Source organism: Odocoileus virginianus, chromosome 17, assembly GCF_023699985.2.
Source record: "Odocoileus virginianus isolate 20LAN1187 ecotype Illinois chromosome 17, Ovbor_1.2, whole genome shotgun sequence".
NCBI classification, from domain to species: Eukaryota; Metazoa; Chordata; class Mammalia; order Artiodactyla; family Cervidae; genus Odocoileus; species Odocoileus virginianus.
Window position 1 is genome coordinate 44,025,571 of NC_069690.1, and position 21,710 is coordinate 44,047,280.

The following is a 21,710-nucleotide window of genomic DNA, read 5'->3' on the forward strand; positions in this document are numbered from 1 at the left end:
ACTGAGATCTGTCTGATTGTTTCCTTATAACTAGATTCTGGTTAAATGTTTTGGCAAGAGGTCAGCTTAGTGGTGTGCACCCTTCTCTGTGGGTGCTGTCAGCACTACCTGAGATGCTCAATTTCATCACTTGGTTAAGATGGTTTCCTCCAGCTCTCTCCCATATAAAGTTACCTTTTCCCTTTGTGGTTCATGACTCATCTGTGGGAGCTGATACTTGAAGATTCGGAGAACATCTTGTTTCCCAGCAACATTTTACCCAATAGTTCAGCATTCATTGGTGATGATCCTTGCCCACATCAATTGCAAGTGGAGATTTTTTTTAAATTCCATCATCCCTTATGTATTTTTTAGTTGGCATTCTTCATAAAGCAGAGCTTCTCCACTCTGCATGGTAGGAAGTGCTACCTCCATTTTACAGATGAGGAAACTGAGGTTGGGGAGCTCAAAGCAGTCACTGTGTGAGTGGCAGAGCTGGGATTCAAATTCAGGCCTTTGACATGCCTGAGCGCATACCCATTGCCTTCTATAATCTTTTCCGGTCCTGAGTTTCTTCTCTGAGGACTTATCTTCGAGCACATGGTGAGAAGCCATGCCTTCTCCTGGTGGAATTCCTGTAGCAAGTGGGGAAGATGTTTACAGCAGTGCTGGTGGGGAGTCAGGGAGGGAGATTTTCTCTCCCGAAATCATGAGATAGTCTTGCTCCAGCTTCCCCAACCTGCTACCACTTTAGAGGCTCTGGAGTGCCTCAGCCTCCCTCTTTGCTGCCCCTGAGAGCGTCTCACCCTTGCCAACTCCATTCCATCCTTGCTTGGTCCCCAGAGCTGTGGAACATGACTGTGGTGACCCCACGTCCAGGAGGTAACCCCCTCAGATGGGCCCAAGGTCGATGACTCTGCCCCTGACTCCTAAAGACAGGTGGAATGATCCCCTAGGTCCGATTTCCATTGGGGAAATAGGGTCACTATCTGGCCAGCAAGCATATCACGCCTACGCCTTGCTCTAGAAAGGTCAGAGGATGACCTATGATCAGAGTGGGGACATTCTGGAGGGAGAGTGGCAGCGGGGTCCCCTGCCTCCCTGGACCCTTCCCTTTCATCTCCCGCTCTTTACTTACACACCTCACACCTGGTGCCTTCATGGAATCGCTTGCTCAGCAAGCACTGGCTGCCTACAGTGTATCAGGCATGTGCTGAGGCGCTGTGGTGCCAAGACTCACTCCCAGCCTTCAGGGAGCTGCAGATAAGGAGACAGACAAGGAAAAAGATCCCTGGGGATTAAGCACTGTGAGAGGTGCCTGACTGCACCGAAACTCTAGTGTCATCTCTGCAGATTATCTCATTTAACTGATATGGCAACCCTAGGGCTGCATACAACAGTGATCTCATTTTATTTTTATGTATTGGATTGTGTTGGGTCTTAGTTGCGGCACGTGGGGTGTTGGTTGCATCGTGCAGGACCTTTTATTGCAGCCCACAGACTCTCTAGTTGTGTTGCATGGCCTCACTAGTTCTGCCATGCAGGCTTGGTTGCTGCAAGGCAGGTGGGATCTTAGTTCTCTGACCAGGGATTGAACCTGAGTCCCCTGTATTGGAAGGCATATTCTTAACCACTGGACCACCAGGGAAGTCCCCATGAGCTCATTTTATAGAGGAGGAAACCAAAGCTCAGAGAGACTCCCCATCATGCTCAAAGCCTTACAGTAAATAGCAGGGCTGGAAATGAAATAGCTTCATCATGTATATTCTCCCACAGTGTAAGGCGTGACATGTGCAAAGGCCTGGGCACCAGGGAGAAGGTGGCATCAGGGAATTGCCAGGATCCAGCATGCCCGGTGGCATCTTCCTCCCTCTCCCTCGGGCCTCCTGTCTTTCATGTTCCTTTCCTTCCCTCTCCCTCTCTCTCCTCCCTGCATACCTGCAGAGCAGAGGCTCTCTGCCTCTTGGGTGTCTTATCCCCTCTACTCCCATCCGCCGTGCTCGAGTCCCCAGGGGCTGTGGGGCCCACATTCCTCTCTGGCTCTCTCGGGCCCATTAGTATGTTTACGCTGGAGCGGGTCCCAGGGGAGCTGAGCCTGGATGCTCCCACCCTGCCCCCATCACAGAGGAGAGTGGACACTTGTGAGGCTGTAGCTGGTCACAGTCGCAGGAGAACCGACCCAGGGTCCGAATTCCTGCCACCCCTGTCCGAACAAGCCCAGGGCGGCACTGGTAGCCCCTGGGGTCCCCGCACCCCTTCCCGCACAGCCCCTCCCCTGGCTGACAGGCCCTAATCTCAGCTGTCTTCGCGCAGCCAGCCCTCCAAGCCCAGGGTCACCTGACGCCGACACATTTTAATTCAGAAGCTGATTTCTGCTTGTTGGCAACATGTCATTTCTGAAATTGCTTTCTCTGCCCAGAGGCAGGAGATGTCAGAGCCGCGCAGGTGTTACGGCGGTGCCGCCCCCACCCTGCACCCAACCCCCCAAGTTCAGGAAGGATTAAGGGGCGTGGGGGGCACACATTAGATCCTCAAGCTCTGCTTCTCATATTTCCCCAAGGGCTGGTGGAGGGGTGGGGGGGCCTGGGATGGGGGATGATGGGAACAGCTTCTGCTTTCCTCTCTGTCCAAAGACAGAGGCCCAGATGTGAGAGAATGAAGCTGATGTGGCTGCGGATACTCACTATACATCAGCAGCAGGTCATTTTGAGTCTGTTCTATAGAGAGGCCAGGCACCCTTCAAAGAGACTCTCATGCACCGTCATATTTAAGTCTCATGACAACCCTCCAAGTAGGTGTCATCCCTACATTACAGCTGAGAAAACGGAGGCTCAGAGAGGTTAGATCCCTTAGAGGTTAGGTCACACGGCAAGTATATAGCCGTGCTTAGGCTCAAACCCAATGAGGGCAACAACCTGCCTGGGATTTAGAGGTCTGGGAAGAAATGGGCTTCAGAGCTGGGGAGGACTTGGGAGCTGGTTTTTTTCCTTTGCTTTCTTCATGGCTTGACCTAAATATCTTCAGTGAAATGTGCCTGCTTCCTAACTTCCCCACTCCTGCCACCCACCCAACAGTAATTTGCTCCTTTTTTTTACATTTCCTTAGCATTTTGCCTACACTTGTATCTTGAATAGCAATTATCACAGCATGGGCGTCCTTCATTTTATTGGATGAGTGAATGAAAAGATGAACAAATGAAGGTTTGAATCTTGCACTCTGTGCTGCTCCCCCATTGCACTTTCCCTCTGCAGGTAGCAGGCTTCCCGGCACCGTGTGCCTCCTTGATACATTGGCTCTTCACTAGCCAAGCTCCCTGCCTTTTCCTCCCCTCGTTCCCTCTTGCCTCCTCTCCCCAACCCTGGGGCTTCCTGGCTGCCTCAACCACCAGGAAGAAGGCCATTCAGAAGCCTGAACAAGATGAGGGCTGCTCGCTGAGTCCCCAGGCAGGGCATGAGCTGATCCAGATGGAAAGCCACCTGCCGGTCCCGTGGTAAGCATGGTGCTGGGGCCAACCCACCTTCCCCCAGGTGGTCCTCAGGCTCCGCTCTACCTGCTTCCCCAGGATCAATTTCTCCTTCCTGTTTCTCCTTCCAGCTCTTTGGAGGACTGGTGGCTGTGTGTGCTTGACCCTTGACCTGGGCCAGAGCTAAGGACATGGGCAGATCGGCTGGTCCTGACCTGTGTCATGTATTTGTTGTCTTGGTATCAAATATTAGTTTTAATCAAAAGGCTTTCACAGGACTTCCCCGGTGGTACAGTGGACACGAGTCCACCTGCTAATGCAGGGAGGGTGGGTTCGATCCCTCATCCGGGGAGGATTCCATATGGCTTGGGGCAGCTAAGCCTGTGCACCACAACTGCTGAGCCTCAGTCTAGACCCTCAGTCTAGAGCCCATGAGCTGCAACTACTGAACCTGCGCGCCCTAGAGCCTGTGCTCCGCAACAAGAGAAGCCGCAGTGCTGAGAGGCCCCGCACTGCAACGAAGAGCAGCCCCTGCTCGCCACAACTAGAGAAAGGACTCATAACAACGAAGACCCAGCGCAGCCTCCCCAAATAAATAACCAAATAAATACTTCAAAAAGGCTTCAACAGCTACCATTTCATTTAATGCTGGCACAAAGCAGCATCAGCCATAAGGGGTAAAAATAGAGACGATATCAAAAATCCACAGAACGTCAGACCTAATGGGCCCATTTTACAGATGAGGAGACTGAGGCCCACAGTGAGCAGCAGCAGCTGCAGCAATAACATCCTGGAGTTGACACTGGGGCCAGCATCGGGCAGGATCAGGGGGAATTCTGAAGTGTGATGACCTGCTGTTTCCTGAAACATGGTTCTTTGTTTTGTGAAATTTTTTGAGGGGTTCTAGTTCTGTTCCAATTTAAAAATTAAACTTAAAAATATGAAATCCTTTCACAGAGGATGGTCAAATATCCAAGAAGGGATAGGTCATCTTTATAAATCAGATAAGCAGGGGATTCCCTCAAGGTGCACAAGTTAAGACTCCACATTCTCACTGCTGAGGGCCTGGGTTCAATCCCCGGTCAGAGAACTAAAATCCCATAAGCCGTGTGGCATGGCTGGGGGAAAAAAAAAAGTCAGATAAACAGAGTCTGGGTAAGCACTGCCTAGGAGTTACAGCCAAACAGCCAAGTTAACTTTCTTCTCAAAGTCTCATTCATGAAGACAAATACAGAAACAAAAATCTCTCTATTGGTGTCTCTTGAAGAGAGACAGAGAGATTACACACATAGAACTTCTACTATATGCCAGGCACTGTGCCAGGCCCTGGGGATGAAGCAGTTAACAAGGCAAGCCCAGTTCCTAAAGCACGGAAGAGAGATAAACAAGTCATCACTATTCGGTGTGATGAAGCTGACAGCCCTGGGCCCCAGGCGGCTGAACCCAGTGGTGGGGAAACAGGGGTAGGAGAGCAGGAGGACTTTTCCTCTGCATCCCTTGTTGTGGCTTTTGGATTCTGAGTCATGTGAATGCATTGCTTACCCTCTAAATGAGTAAAATTTAAAATGGTATAAAAATTAAGTGTGATGAAGGTTAACAAGGGGTAAGTACAGGCTGCTGATGGGAACCGTGTCGGTGATGTGAGCAGACCTACTGAGGGGAATTGAGATGAGACTCTGGAGATGAGTGATGGCCCAGCTTCATCCTGAAGCTTCGTGGGGTCTTGGCCAAATGAGGGTTTGGGGGATGGGGGATGCAGGTGTCAGCAGAAACGTTACGGCATAGGGTGATAAAACCAACCTTGCAGGGTCATCGGGAGCGTTACAGGGTGTCTCTAGAAAGTGCTTGGCACACAGGTTGTGTTTAATGTGTTGTAGCCACTGCTTTTATTTGATTTTATTTATTTATTTATAGCTGTGCCGGGTCTTTGTTACTACACGGGCTTTTCTCTAGTTGTGGCAAGTGGAGGCAACACTCTAGTTGCTGCAGGAGGGCTTCTCATTGCAGCTGGTTGCAGAGCACAGGCGCTTGGGCTTCAGTAGTTGTGGCTCTCAGGCTCTAGAGCACAGTCACCCTGAAGCATCTGGGATCTTCCCAGACCAGGGATCGAACTGGTGTGCCTCGCGTTGGCAGGCAGATTCCTAATCACTGAACCACTAGGGAAACCCACCACTGCTATTATTATTCCCCAATTATGATTGCTGCCGCTGGCAGGGGCTAGGGAGAAGGGGCCCTCCTGCTGCCATTGACTCTGATACACTCCCGGGTGTCTGAGGGTCTCCTGGCAACAGGAATTGGGCACTGCTTGAGCCTGGTTTGGCTTACGAGGATCAGCCCCAGGGGCAGGAAAGCACAGAGAAGGCCTGAGTTCAGGGTGCCGTGTTTGTGGGGAGGCCATGGCTCTTCTAGAATCTGCTCCTCCTCAGACACAGCACCCAATCCGAGCTGTCTGATTAGGGGACGGTTGACCAGGTTGTTTCACCTCCTGTCACAGACCAGGAGACCTCCCCAAGCTGGGAAAAGAAAGGACTCTGACCCCTCCTAGCCGCAGGCCCAAGGCAGTACAAAGCATAGCAATTCAAACCAGTGTTGTGAGCATGAACGACGCATGAATGAACTCCCCATCCTCACAAACACCCTCCCAGGAGCGAGGTACTACAATCACTGTCCCCATTTTACAGATGAGGACACTGAGGTGTACAAGGGTTAAGGAACCTTCATGAGGTCACATGATCAGACTTTGACACCCACCCCCCCAGGCGTCCTCTTAGCCACTTGCTGGCCCCAAAGCAGAGACCCCACTACCTCAAATGTTCTCTGCTTGCCTGCTTAGGTCTCCCCTGCAACAGGAAGGAAACCATTTCCTCCATCTCAGGAGAGCTCAGTAAGCATAACCGAAACCTTCTCTGTGTTCCAGGTGTAGAACCCATGATGACATCAATAAAATTGTGAACATGTGATTTCCAGGGAGGTTGGATGGTCAGGAGGTGACCCCATCGAGATGCAGGATGGGGTAGGGGTGCACTGCTCACTCAGGGGTGCTCCCTTCAGAATCAGGCCCCGAAGGGTGAGATCGCATTAGCCCAACAGGAAGTGCTTCCCTCAGGAGGGGAGTCAGCATGACTCCACTGGCTGGGGGCCAGAGAGGAAGCGCCTTGACCCTAGGGAAGCCATGCTGGTTACCATGTCCCCTCTCTCCTCAGTAAAAGGTGGGAGTTAGAACTTTTATTTATTTATTTGGTTGCACCACCAGGGCATGCGGGATCTTAGTTCCCTGACCAGGGATCGAACCCGTGTCCTCTGTAGTGGAAGCACAGAGTCTTAACCACTGGACTCCCAGGATGTCCCAAGTGGGAGTCACATCCCAACCTACCATTTTATCATGGCTTCAGCAGATGTCACTGGCCATGGCCTCCAGCTCCTGGTCGACTACATGAACCTCTGACCTTCAACCCCAAGGGCTCACGAAGACCTCTGACCTCTGTGTTCCTGCTCCCCCTGCTCCCTGTACTCCCTCGGCCCCCATTATTCATGCCTGGGTGGTGGTTACGAGCACATATCCTTTCTTCCGTTCCAGACCCTTCACAGGGGGCCCCCACATAGCCTAGTACATGGTAGCTGCATCTCACTGACTCCTGAGGTAGGTCTTTGACTTCTGACTTTTAGACAGAAGAAGATGGCCTCTGTGAGCAGCCAGACCCCAGCCTTGTAGTTAGGATGGGTGTTCTTTATTGATGGACCTTACTGTGGCATAATTTCTCCATCATCTGTACAACGGGGTAGTAATAGTAACTCCTTACCTACATCATGAGGATGACATTCATTAATACGAGAGCTTAGAACAGAGTCTGGGTTGTTGCAGCTCCAAAGAAGCATTAGCTGCTACTACTATTATTATTATCATTGCTGTTGTTGTAAGACTCTGTCCTCCAGATTCCTGGGCAGCCCCTCTCACACCACGTCAGTCAGCCCCGCCAGAGTCTCCCTCCCTGAGGCCCTGCCTATGTCTGCTCTCTGTCTTCGTCTTCCATTCCTCCTCCTCCTCTCTCCCCTTCCCTCTTTGCTCTCCTGGCTCCTGCAGCCCTGGGCTGGCTAATCACACTACTGTCAATTCAGATTAGAGCCCATTATGTTCCTTCATCTCAGCTTAACATTTTTGTGGTTTCCCAGCTCTGCCCAAAATGCTCCACGAGGGGCAAGGGCTGCCCAGCTGGAGGAAGCTTTGGGAGGAAGAATGCAAGTCTGTGAGTTCCCCAGGCGGGCTTTCCAGGATTCCTGCCCGTTGGAGGTTGCGGCTGGAGTTGGGAGGGGGCGGAGCACAAGGAGGAGTGGACCCTCTTGGGCTATGCTCCAGACTCCAGGGAACTGGAGGTCTTAGGATCTCAGCCTCCTTGACCTGGTGTAGACTCCCAACCCAGTGTCCCATGACAGATGTAACCACACTGAGGACTGTGTCTTGGTCTCTCAGTCTGAGAAGAGTCTCAGAGTCGTGGAATTCTGTGCCTGGAGGGCTCCTGGCAGAGCCACCAGTCCTAGGACTTGTGTTGGGGTCCAGCTCCTTCAGCCACAGGTGTGGCTTCTCTGCTCAGTTCAGTTCAGTCACTCAGTCGTGTCCGACTCTTTGTGACCCCAGGCCTCCCTGTCCTTCACCATCTCCTGGAGCTTGCTCAAACTCATGTCCATTGAGTCAGTGATGTTATCCAACTATCTCATCCTCTGTCGTCCCCTTCTCCTCCAGCCTTCTTTCCCAGCATCAGAGTCTTTTCCAAGGAGTCAGTTCTTCTCATCAGGTGGCCAAAGTATTGGAGCTTCAGCTTCAGCATCAGTCCTTCCAATGAGTATTCAGGACTGATTTCCTTTAGGATTGACTTTGATCTCCTTGCAGTTCAAGGAACTCTCAAGAGTCTTCTCCAACACCACAGTTCAAAAGCAATGATTCTTCGGTGCTCAGCTTTCTTTATAGTCCAAATCTCACATCCATACATGACTACTGGAAAAACCATAGCTTTGACTAGACAGACCTTTCTGCTTTTTAATATGCTGTCCAGGTTGGTCATAGCTTTTCTTCCAAGGAGCAAGCGTCTATTAATTTCATGGCTGCAGTCACCATCTGCAGTGATTTGGAGAAGGGAATGGCAAACCACTTCAGTATTCTTGCCTTGAGAGCCCCATGAATAGTATGAAAAGGCTTCTCTGCTCAGAACTCCTCAGACCTCACCCATAAGCCTGCCTCCCTCAGGCCCAACCTCTGGGGACCTCCCCAACCCTGGGGAGCACTGGGGAATTTGGGAGAAGCTCCCAGAAAGAGACAAAAGTGGGAGCAGAGGGATGGGAGGGGGCTGAGCCCGAGGAAGGGGCTGATTGTGAGGCGGGAAAGAAGACAAATGACCCCTTTGATGAGCACTTTCAGCGCTGGTGGTGTGCTGGGCCAGGGGAAAGAAGGATGGGAGTTCAAGTCGCTTGGTCTCCACCACAGAGCATGAAGAAAGGAGAGACAGGAGACCCTCCAATAGCTCACAGAGTGAGCAGGGACTTGTCATCCCCATTTGCAGATGAGGAGCCCAAGGCTCAGAGAGGTGAAGACCGCCTTGCTGAGATCACAGGTGGAAGGTGACTGACCCAGAGCTCAATCCAAGGTCTTCGGTGTCCAGGTATGGAGGGTAGGGACACTGGACCCTGATCTCCCCACCCGCTGCAGAGTTCCCAGCGGTATTGCCCAAGAGCTGAGATGTTTTCCGCGAGTACCCAAGCAGGTGCAGGATCTTGTCTGGGTGCCTCAAATCTTCTCCTGTCCCAGTCCGTCAGTTCAGTCAAAACAATCAGTTTGCCCATAGAGAATGCCAGGGGGAAATTGCCAGGAAATGTCTCCCTTTCCACCTGGCCCAACAGCTCTCCCTCCAAAACATCCTCACATGGCCCCATCTCACCCTGCTGCCAGGTTCCAGCCCTTCTTTGAGCTCTGTTCACACAAGCCAAAGGATCACCCTCTGCAGGGGCCTCAGGGACCCCAGAGCTTTCTTGGCTCTAAACAAAATGATCTCTGTTTTTCTTTATTTATTAAATTCGGCTGCACCACTTAGCCTGAGGGATCTTAGTTCCCTGACCAGTGATTAAACCCACTGCCCCTATATTGGAAGGGTAGAGTCTTAACCACTGGACCACCAGGGAAGTCCCAAAGTGGTCTCTGTAAAGTTAATTTTGGTCTTCAGAGTCTCAGAGTCCCTCCATTTACACTTCTTGGTAGCTGGTCATGTCACACCCCTGCTTGAAATCCTTGGCTGTTTCTCTTGAGGTGAGTTCCTCAACCTCTCCCACCCTCCCAGTCCAGGTCTTCAGGCCCCGCTCGAAGTGTCCCATGCCCCATTCAGCTGAGTCACCTCACCTCTTCCTGAATGTGGTTCATTTTCCCACCTCTGTGCCTTTCCCCTCCAGTCCTGCTGAGAATGACCCTCCTCCCTTTGTCCACCTGACTCATCCTGCTCCACCTTAAAGACTCAGTTATAGAAAACTTCCACCGCTCCCAGAGTGAATCACTCTCTCCTCTGAGCTCCCACCATCAGGCTGTATTTTCTTTTCCATTTGCACCAACCACACTGCATTGTGGGCAAATGTGCGTCCACCTCTCTCTCGCTCCCCGACACTGGACTGCAAGCTTCTTTTCTTGGAAGGAGAAAGTTCTGAAAAAGTTCTTCCCCATCCCTCCCTGTCTCCTCTCCTCTCTCCTCCAACACATATATATTCAGTCTTGCAATGTGCCAAGCCGGATGCTAGGTGGGATTCAGGGGCGAATAAAAAGACACAATCTTGGTAGTCATGGAGTTTGCAATTTAGTGGAGGAGGTAGATAATCAAATATTCATACAATTAATCAAAAGATTAATTAGCACTGTGGTAAGTGGCCTGTTGAAGATGTTATATGGACTAGGAGGACTAGCTGAGCTTTTTGAAGAAGCATCTGATAGTGAAGAGCAGGTTGCTACCTTCAAACCTTTCGTAGCAATCCAGCATCCTGTTGGCTTGACTCTCAGAAGACCCATGTGACCAGTGTAGTTTCAGCTTGTGGTCCTTTATGAACCCCAGATCCTTTCCGTCTATTCTTGCTCAGACACTTTCATTCCCCCCGACGTGGCATTAATAGGGAATCTCCTAGCCTGGTCTAAATCACATCAGTGGAACAGTGTATGCGAAATGCTGGGAAGGCCAGGGTCTCTTTGACATGGACAAGTTTTTACCTACATATCATTGGTAGGATTCACTCACCATGGGGAGAGGTAAGAACCATATCAAATTTGAAGTTGAGGTTAGAAGCCTGAAGAAACCAAACTGGAAAGGCTCTGGCTTCTAGAGGCTAGGAGGAGAGAAAGAAGCAAGAGGCAAGGGCATATCCTCACAGCCCAGTTGGCCAAATGGAGCTGTGGATCCCCAGTGGGGCCAGATAGGGGATATCATGCTTCCAGGGTCTCTGTGGGGGTGGGGTGGCTTAGTGGGCATCTTTGCCAACACACACTGTGAAGACTAGCACAGCAGGATTGGCACGGCTGACTGCCTTGACACAAATTGCCTACAGTCAATCTGCCTGTGGCATCCCCCTACTCACTCCCCACTGGTACCTTGGTTTGTTCTGGTGACTCCAGACCATGGTTCTCACCTAACATCCATACTTCATGGCCAGTGAGTTAGCCCTGAAGATTTGGAGAATGTTCCAAATGATCATCACACTTCTTAAGTACAAACTTTTTTTTAAAAAAATTATTTATTGGCTGAGCTGGGTCTTCATTGCTGCTCAGGCTTTTCTCTAGTTGCAGCAAGCTGGAACTACTCTCTAGCTGTGGTGCGTGGCTTCTCTTGTTGCAGAGCATGGGCTCTAGGTTGCATGGGCTTCAGTAGTTGCAGGTCCTGGGCTCTAGAGCACAGGCTTAATAGTTGTGGCGCATGGGCTTATTCGCTCCACGGCATATGGGATTTTCCCACAACAGGAGTCAAACCCATGTCTCCTACATTGGCAGCTGGATTCTTTACCAGTGAGCCACCAGGGCAGCCCCAGATACAAACTTTTTATCATCCACACAAGCAACAAATGCTCACTGAACACCCAGCATGTCCCAGACACTGTGGGGTTCAATGGCGTAATGAAGTCACGCTGGCCTTAATTACTCTGAGCTAATCACCCCAGCTCCCTTAACCCCCATACTTTAGGTATTAAAAGAATTAGAGATGCAGCCCTGGAACTTCCCTGATGGTCCAGTGGTTAAGAATCTGCCTTGTAATGCAAGGTATGCAGGTTCAATCCTTGGTCCAGGAACTAATATCCCACATGCGGTGGAGCAACTAAGCCTTCAGGACATATCTAGAGAATCCATGTGCTGCAAGGAAAGATCCTGCCTGCCACAAGTAAGACCAGTGCAGCCAAACAAATAAATATTTTCTTTAAAAAAACATGCAGCCCTCATCCTTGAGGGCCTTACAACCACATGGAACTAACCCCAAGGTAACCTGACTGCTAGTCCCTTTTCTTCTCTGGGCCCTGGGCTCCCTCTCTGTAATAACAAGGAGGATCAGACTCCCTGACCCTGAGTCCTTGGAGGTTCCACACTTAAGGTCACTGGGTGATGTGCAGGAATCATTTAAGTCCCCTTAAGACAGGTGCCAGGAAACCTACCAATTGGATAATTAGACTTGCCCCGACCCCGCGTCCCTGGAGGGACCGCAGCTGCCCTCCCCGCAGAGGCCAGGCGGAAGTGCTGGGCGCCGCGGGGGTCCCGTGGTGGAATGCGGCCACGGTGGGCGCTGGGACCGGGGCTCGGCTGACAGATCTAAGGCCGCCGCCTGCCACCAGGTCTCCACGGGGCGGCCCGCCGGCCTCCCTCCTGTGGAATGAGGAGCCCCGCTCCCCCCCTACCTGTCGTTTAATCTTTAATGCAGCCCCAGCTGCCCTCGGGCAGGACCCATCAACCCACCCGCTCTGATAAAAGCGATAATTAGCTCTTTTTCAACTTTTCACTTCTACCCCCCCCTTTTCCACTCTGATGTGTGAGCAGTTGGGAGAATTCCAGCTAATGGGCCTGCCCTCAGCCAATTCTCGGGTCCATGCAGGCCGGAATGCGCGGGGTCATTAGCCGGGCCTCCCGGGCAGGGGCCCGCACGCGGGACGTGCTCGCTCAGGGGGGTGCCCCAGCCACCCTGGAGAGGGCCCGGCCTCGGCGGAGCAGACCTGCCCGGACCTGCTGGGTCCCTTCTTCCTCAGCCGCAGCCCCTTCCGGGACCTCGGCAGAGCCCACTGTGAGGTCGCCTCAGGCTCCCACGGGGCCAGGCCGGGAGGACGCGGGGCCATTCGTCCCCAGGCATCGCCCTGCTTCCAGGGCAGGGAGCCCAGCCTGGGTTCAGCCACCGGTCAGTGCAGAGGCTGCTGGCCGGGATGCCCCCCACCCCACCCCTGGCCCCGCCCCGTCCGTGACTTATAATAACTAACTTGTGCGCAGGGTCGGTCCCTGATGAAATGCTTCCAAATCACTCCACTAAGACTCTCCACTCAGCCCTGCAGCCCAGGACTTAACCATGCAGGCTCAGGTGCTGCCCTCCAGGAGCAGGGGGCAATTCTGGCTAAGTTCCCTACCCCTTCTCTGTGACCAGCACGGGCTGAGGTCCACACACTTGTCAGTCACTTAGTGCCGGAGGCTGCCAGCATCTAGAGCCATGAGGCCTCTGTCACTAACGCCACAGGGTCACCAGCACCCAGATTGCCTAGGACTCCCAGTGGCTAGAGCCATTGCTTCCCAGGGTCATAAAGAAGCCAGTGATGCCTAGAATCAGAGGTTACCATTAGCCAGGGTCAACTTCACCTAGAAAGCCAGGGCTCTCTTTGCCTGGTGCTGTTGACACCTGGAGCCACCTAGCCCCACAGGACACAGGCATCTGGAGCCCCAGAAGGGCCCACCCAGGGCTGCCATAAACTAGAGTCACGTCACCATGAGCCAGCATGTTGAGCTACATGTCACCCATCCCTGGACACATGTAGGATTGAGGAAATTTGTAGGAAGCTCATGCTGACATTTAGTGAAATGGCTTTTCTCAGATATGTGCTTAGCCACTCAGCACTGACTTTGCAAGCCCACAGACTGTAGCCCACCAGGCCCCTCTGTCCATGAGATTCAGTTCTCCAGGCCAGAATACCGGAGTGGGTTGCCATTCCCTTCTTCAGGGGAATCTTCCCGATCCAGGGATTGAACCCGGGTCTCCTGCATGGCAAGCAGATTCTTTACCATCTGAGCCACCAGGGAAGCCCTTTCCTCAGCTAGGCTCAGGGAGTATTTCCCTTTACTGACTGCTCAGCTATGTAGTCGCCTGGAACCTCTCGGGCCACTTCTTCCACTGCCTGAACCAAAGGGCTCCTTGCCCACTGGGTGCTGGATTCTCACTGTGAACTTTCCAGAGGGGAAAAGACAGGTGGATCCTACATACCCAGTGTTCACCCTTGAGTGGGGCCTGCTCAGCAGGAGGGTGAACATGGTCTCCACTAACGTGGTCTCCTCTTTTTACAGAAGGTAGCTTAGAGAGTAGGATCTGAGGACTTCCTGGAGGAGGCTGCATTAATGCACCAGAGACAGAGCAGAACATCATCAGAGAACTGGTCACTGGGGCCAGGACCTCCCTAAGCCACACCTTCATCCCACCCACCCAAAGATCAACACTTCTCCACACTCTTCAGCCTTGGACAGTACTGTGACCTCCCTGAGATAACCCCAGACAAAATGTGGGAAAGGACTTTTACCACCTCCCCACCCTCCCCCAGCCAACAAATGTGTGCGTGCTAAGTCGCTTCAGTTGTGTTTGACTCTGTGACCCTATGGACTGTAGCCTGCCAGGCTCCTCTGTCCATGGGATTTCTCAGGCAAGAATACTGGAATGGGTTGCCATTTCCTTCTGCAGGGGATCTTCCTGACCCAGAGAGCGAACCCACATCTCCTGCGTTGGCAGATGGGTTCTTTACCGCTAATGCCACCTTCAAAATGTCACAAATATACACAGTAAAAGTTTCAAGCTCTTAACTGGAATCTTAGTGATACTGATTTAAAAGTTGTACACTTGAAAAATTCCCATGGGGTGCCTTGGTCTGCTATGCCAAGGGTTTCCACTGCCAAGTTCAAGGGTTCTGCGGGGAGTGGGCTGCTCAGCTCCTCCCACTCTGGCCATGGTCCACACCCATGGCTGTTTTCATGAAGCCTGGTCTCATCTCCAGTCCACCAGGGCCTTCAGCCACCCCATGATGTGTGAGCAGGGCAAAGGTGAGAACCCTGGGGATAACGGGATTGGAGGAGAGTTAGAGATTAGGGCAAAGAGGAAGGTAAGAGACAACTGAAACAAAAATTTAAAAGTCATGTTCATGTATACACTGCTGTATTTAAAATGGGTAACCAACAAGGACCTACTGTACAGCACAGGAAACTCTGCTGCGTGTAATGTGGTAGCCTGGATGGGAAGGGAGTATGGATACATGTATATGTATGGCTGAGTCCCTTTGCTGCCCACCTTAAACTATCACAACGTTGTTAACCAGCTATACTCTAATAGAAAATAAAAAGTTAAAAAAAATAACAAAAACTAAAAAAACCAAAGAAAAGTCATGCTGGGGTTTTTTGCCTTGTGGAAACTTAAAATTCAGAATGCTGTAACCAGCTGTACAGTTTAACAGTAATAATAACAGCACCCTGCATCCCTTAAGCATTGTAATCCTCCTCCACTGCTGGTGGGAACATAAAATGGTGCAGCTGCTTTAGAAAATACTTTGATGATTCCTCAAAATGTTAAACCCAGAGTTACCATATGACTCAGCAATTACACTCCTGGGTATTTACCCAAGAGAACTGAAACATATGTCTATGCAAAAATGTGTACAAGAATATTCTTAGCAGCATTATTCATAATAGTGGGGACCTGTAAGCAACTCAGAGTCCACCAACTGGTGAATGAATACATGAACATGGTCCATCCATATGATGGATAGTATTAAGCCATCAGAAAAAGAAGTACCAATGTGTGCTGGAACATGGTTAGCCTTGAAAACATCCTGCTGAGTACAAGAATACAGGTCATGTCATGAAATGCCACCTATTGTATGATTCCATTTATATGAAATGGCTAGGATAGAAAAAAATCTATAGAGGCAGAAAATAGAGCAGTGGTTGCCTAGGATCAGGGGGAGGAGGAAATGGGAGTGATTGCTAATGTATAACTTCAACTCCTTTCAGTCCCTGGGTTGGGAAGATCCCCTGAAGGAGAAAATACCAACCCACTCCAGTATTCTTGCCTGGAAAATCCAGGAGACAGAGAAGGCTGGCCAGGCTACAATCCATGGGATTGCAAAGAGCTGGACACCACTGAGCAACTGAGTATGCACACAGCCTCAACTCCACCTTCTTCGTGTTCAGGGACCTTGAATAAGTCTTTTGACCTTCATGAGACTCAGCATTCTCATCTGTAAAATGGGCACACTGATCTGTATGTTACACACAGAGCACGGTGCCTGAGTGTGTAGGCATCATTGCCATTAGAGACGCTTCCTTCTCACTGTCTTCCCCTCATTTTCTATTTCTCAAGCCCCCTGGAGTGCCGTCACCCTTAGAGGAGAAGGAGCAGGGATAGTCAGTCTTCCACCTTCTCTCTGTTAGCTCACTTCTGCATGATCAGTGTTGCAGGGTGGGGAAAACCACAGTTGTAGCTGATCTCTCTCCAGCACTTTGGAAAGAGATTTACATTTATTCATTTTTGTTGTTGTTTTTGGTTTGGTTTGTTTTGGTTTATTTCATCTCAGAAAAGTGATCCCAGCAGGAGATATCATCAGTTCATTCACTGTTGACCACTATCCGCAGGTCAAGCTCTGTATTCCAGGGACCAAGAGAGTCAAGGGTCCGGCCCTCATGAGGTTTTTACTCTAGTAGGGAGAAGCAGATAAGAAAGAAGAAAGCCTAGAAAGGACGTATTTTCTGATTAGCTATAATGCAATTAAAGTAAGACAAAGAAAGGTAGAAGGACTTCCTTATTATCTAGGTGCTCAAGAAAGGTTTCTCTGAAAAGCTGGCTCTGAGCTATGATAGGAAGAGGGCATTTGAGGTAGAGGGAACAAGCCTGGCACATTTCAAGAAGAGCAGGAAGGCCAGAGTGGCTGGAGCTAAGGCAGGGAAGGGGAGTGAGGAGGGTGCCTGTTTCGAGGTAGGCATGGCCCCTGTCACACAGCCAGTAGGTTTGCATCAAGAGCTTGATTTTGTATCTAGTGTGCCTGACTACCATGGGAAAGTTCTCTTAGATTTCTTATAAGGAGGAACCAGAAGGCAACAGTAGCACCCCATGGACTACACTAGGATGGGATCTCTTTAGGCTTATGGCAGTGAGGTAAAAGGGTTTTTGCAACAAGTCATTTGCAACAAATCTTTGGGTTTTCTTTGCAATGTCCTGCTGCTATGCACCATCTCTGGGCTAGATGGAACAGGGCTTTTACCACTGAGATTCCTTCCCGTGCCTGTTATGGACCCACCTGGCTAAGCAGCTTCCCCACTGAACGGATCACATGGAACACATGAGGTTAGATGTCATTTTTCCTTTGCTTTAGATCAGGCCCAGTCTTTGGCTGTGAATTGTTTATGAAGAAGTGTGGCTCAGAGATGCCTGCTTGTGCAAACCTTGTCAGAAATGGATGGTGCTGTCTACACTGGGCAGGGGGCAATGCACCAGAATAGGTGTGTTCCTCATATAGATGTAGGATTCAGAGTAACCCAATGGACACCTAGATAGTGTGTGTGTGTGTGTGTGTGTGTTGTAAGACTGAGATAGAGAGAACGCTGTGACAGGAAGTTTTCACATGGCCAAGTTTTAACAACAAACACAGAGCAGTTTGTGGCCAAGCAGTCGGTCTAGAGGAAAAAACAAACAGATCAGGGGGCTGAGAAAGGCAGAGATGGGTTTCCCAAGCTGCTGCTGGGCTAGAGGAAGAATCACAAAGTGCTAGGATTTTTTTGTCTGGTTGCCAACAGGTACTATGGGTAGCAAGCTCCCCCTTCTTCTTGATAAAGAGAACCTGAGTTCTGGTGAGATAGCCATCCTCCCTAAGGAAGGGGGTCTCTACCTCAGGAGTCAATCTTGATCCGCCTAAGCCAGGTGTGGTCATCTCTTTTTTGAGATTAACTTGTGCTTGGGCAGGTGATGAAATGGCAGCCAATGAGAGGTGAAGGCAATTTCTGCTGGGGCTTGTGGGAAATGTCTCCTCTCTTGTAAAAAGGAACTCAGAAAGCTCTTCCTCTTATGCTTCAGTTGTTTACAGTATTGGCCTGCAGTTCCTGGGTGTGTGGCAGCCACTTTGACACTGCAAGGTGAACTGACAGGCTCTTGGAGGGTAGTCAGGTGGAAAAAATTTTTAAAATTCAAGTTCTCAATGACATCATTGAGTCCCTAAAGTGACCAGTCCCAGAGCCTCCTCCCTCTGGCCTTCTTCCCATGTGAGATAAGTTTTCCTTGTTATTTGAGCCGTTTCGGGCAGGGCTTCTAGGTACTTCTACCCTAATCAATGTTGTCTTCCTCACTGGAAAACAATTTGAAAGTAAGGATCGTGGCTTCTTCACTTCTGGATCGTCAGCACCCAAGGCCAAGTCTGGCTTATTGTAGGTGCTCAGCAGATGGAAGGATGGATGGACAGAAGGATGGATAGAACTCACCATCTCTCACCATATTTTGATTCTAGCATCTGCTCTTCTAGTTCACATTTTATCCTCAATCAAGTTCAGAGGGCACTGAAGAAGCATGATGTCTCAAACTCAGGAGACTGGCACAAAGCCTCCACATAAACGTAGCCCTGAGCTGAGCAGCCGGGAAAATGGTGATCTTTGTAGCAAAGATCTCAGAAAGAGCCCTTTGCCCAGAACTCTGCCTCTCACATGGAGGTGAGGCACTTGTGTTTCCTTGGAGTCCCCTCTCAACATGCAGAGCAGGAGCCGACCATCCCGTCCACGAAGGAACCAGCTCTGGGATCTGGGAGCCTCCGTGACCACTTGGATAAAGGGCAAAGCCGCAGAGGTCCTAGTGAGATGACCTTCCTTGATAGCCTGCATCCCAGCATCTCCTGCGAAGAGGATTCTTGGAATAACCACCCCTCACAACCACCCACCCAGCCAGAGTAGGGAGTAGCAAGCAGAGTTTTCTCCTTCTGCTGAGTCTTGAGGAGGTCCCTCTTGCACATGTGTGAGAGAGCAGGCTCTGGTGCAAGGTGACATCTGTGGCAAAGAGAAGGAAACCCATGGTCCTATCTAAGGATTGACCCATGACCTTGACCTCTTGGGCAATGAGCACGGACAGCTGAGCCAACACTCCCAACAGCCCACTTTGCTTCCGGGTTGTGGGGTCTTGCAGCCTGGGAACGTCAAGCAGATGGCCAAGTCAACAACTTGTTGCTTCATCCCACAGCGCCAGGACTGTGCGTGCATGTGTGTGTGTGTGTGTGTGAGCCTGTGTGCGCCCAGCCCTGCAGACCAGGGTCCTCCAAGGGGCCTGCCCCCGTGTGAAGGGAAGACCCCGCCCAGCAATGACGAGGTGGCTAGGACATCTTTCCACAGCAGCTGGGAGGAACGGGCAGGGCCGGATGCAGGCCGCTGACCTTCTCCCTTCCTCCTGGAGAGGAAGCCCCTCCTGCAGCCACCTTTGTGCTGACCACTGGGCGGGTACGAACGCCTTCCCTGCCTGTCGGTCTCTTCCTGAGCTGCAAGAAGCAGCTTTTCCAGCCCCGCCCAGCCCCTACTCGGGAGAGCGCCAGCCCAGGGAAGGAGCTTCAGGTTCTGGCTTCTGCCCAGCCCTGATGGGTGGGGTGAGAGGCCAGGACCCGAGGCCAAGCCAAGGCCTTCACCCGGCCCCTTCTGGAGCTCGACTCCCTCTCCATCCTGTAATAAAATAGACACAGGGACAGAAGGGACTTCCCTGAACAGGACAGGTTCTGCAAAAAGGCCTGAACTGGGGTCAGCAGATACCTGGTGAGCATCTCTGGGCAGGGAAGGTGGTCAATAAATTTCATTTGACAGAATACCCCTGTAGCATTTATCACATGCCTTTTATAATTATTACCTATTAAAGCCCCACAACAGGGACTTCCCCAGTGGTCAAGTGGTTAAGACTTTGCCTTCTCATACAGGAGGGGCAGTCCCTGGTTGGGGACCTCAAGATCCCACATGCCTCACAGCCAAAAAAGCAAAACATAAAACAGAAGCAATATTGTAACAAATTCAGTAAGGACTTAAAAAATGGTCCACATAAGAAAAAAAATCTTGAAAAATAAAAAACCTCCACAAGAAGACTATGAGGAAGGTGGTATCATTATGTCCACTATACATATGAGGAGGCTGAGGCACAGGGAAGTTAAACAACTGGCCTGAGGTTGCCCAGCTAGTAAGTGGCAGAGCCCAGATTTGAACTTGAGCTGCAGAGTTATGCTCTAAGCTAATAAGCAATGCTACCTCTCAGAGGGATAAAAAGAATAGCATTGCCTGAACACTGCCTGTGTACTAGGCACTGTCACACGGGCCTGCCTGGAGCCCACCGCTTGGGAGCCCAGCGTAGAACTATGCCACAGCTGCACTGTGGTTGGGGTGATCAGAGCTACACTGTGAAGGTACCAAGGGAAGTTAGTTAGAGGGTAGGAAGCAGAAGGATGAATTCCACCTGATGGCAAAACTCACTATGTATTGTGCCAGGTAATTGCTTTATACACACACACACACACACACACACACACACACACACACATAATATGTTATTCTTTTTTATTGGAGTATAATTCTTTTACAATGTTGTGTCAGTTTCTGCCATACGACAAAATGAATCAGCATATACATACATATATGTATATGTATATCCTTTTCATACTGAAAAACATACTGGCCTAACAGAAGCAGAAGATATTAAGAAGAGGTGGCAAGAATACACAGAAGAGCTATACAAAAAAGATCTTCATGACCCAGATAATCACGACGGTGTGATCACTCACCTAGAGCCAGACATCCTGGGTCAAGTGGGCCTTAGGAAGCATCACTACGAACAAAGCTAGTGGATTTGATGGAATTCCAGTTGAGCCATTTCAAATCCTAAAAGATGATGCTGTGAAAGTGCTGCACTCAGTATGTCGGCAAATGTGGAAAACTCAGCAGTGGCCGCAGGACTGGAAAAGGTCAGTTTTCATTCCAATCCCAAAGAAAGGCAAGGCCAAAGAATGCTCAAAATACTGCACAATTGCACTCATCTCACACGCTAGTAAAATAATGCCCAAAAATTCTCCAAGCCAGGCTTCAACAATACGTGAACCATGAACTTCCAGATATTCAAGCTGGTTTTAGAAAAGGCAGAGGAACCAGAGGTCAAATTGCCAACATCCGTTGGATCATCGAAAAAGCAAGAGAGTTCCAGAAAAACATCTATTTCTGTTTTATTGACTTTGTGGATGCCAAAGCCTTTGACTATGTGGATCACAATGAATTGTGGAAAATTCTGAAAGAGAAGGGAACACCAGACCACCTGACCTGCTTCTTGAGAAATCTGTATGCATATCAGGAAGCAACAGTTAGAACTGGGCACAGAACAACAGACTGGTTCCAAATAGGAAAAGGAGTATGTCAAGGCTGTATATTGTCACCATGCTTATTTAACTTATATGCAGAGTACATCATGAGAAACGCTGGGCTGGAAGAAGCACAAGCTGGAATCAAGATTGCCAGGAGAAATATCAATAACCTCATATATGCAGATGACACCACCCTTATGGAAGAAAGTGAAGAGGAACTAAAGAGCCTCTTTGAGGAAAGCGAAAGAAGAGAGTGAAAAAGTTGGCTTAAAGCTCAACATTCAGAAAACAAAGATCATGGTATCTGGTCCCATCACTTCATGGCAAATAGATGGGGAAACAGTGGCCAACTTTACTTTTGGGGGCTTCACAATCACTGCAGATGGTGATTGCAGCCATGAAATTAAAAGACACTTACTCCTTGGAAGAAAAATTATGACCAACCTAGACAGCATAGTAAAAAAGAGAGACATTACTTTGTCAACAAAGGTCTGTCTAGTCAAGGCTATGATTTTTCCAGTAGTCATGTATGGATGTGAGAGTTGGACTATAAAGAAAGCTGAGTGCTGAAGAATTGATGCTTTTTGAACTGTGGTGTTGCAGAAGACTCTTGAGAGTCCCTTGGACTGCAAGGAGATCCAACCAGTCCATCCTAAAGGAGATCAGACCTGGGTGTTCATTG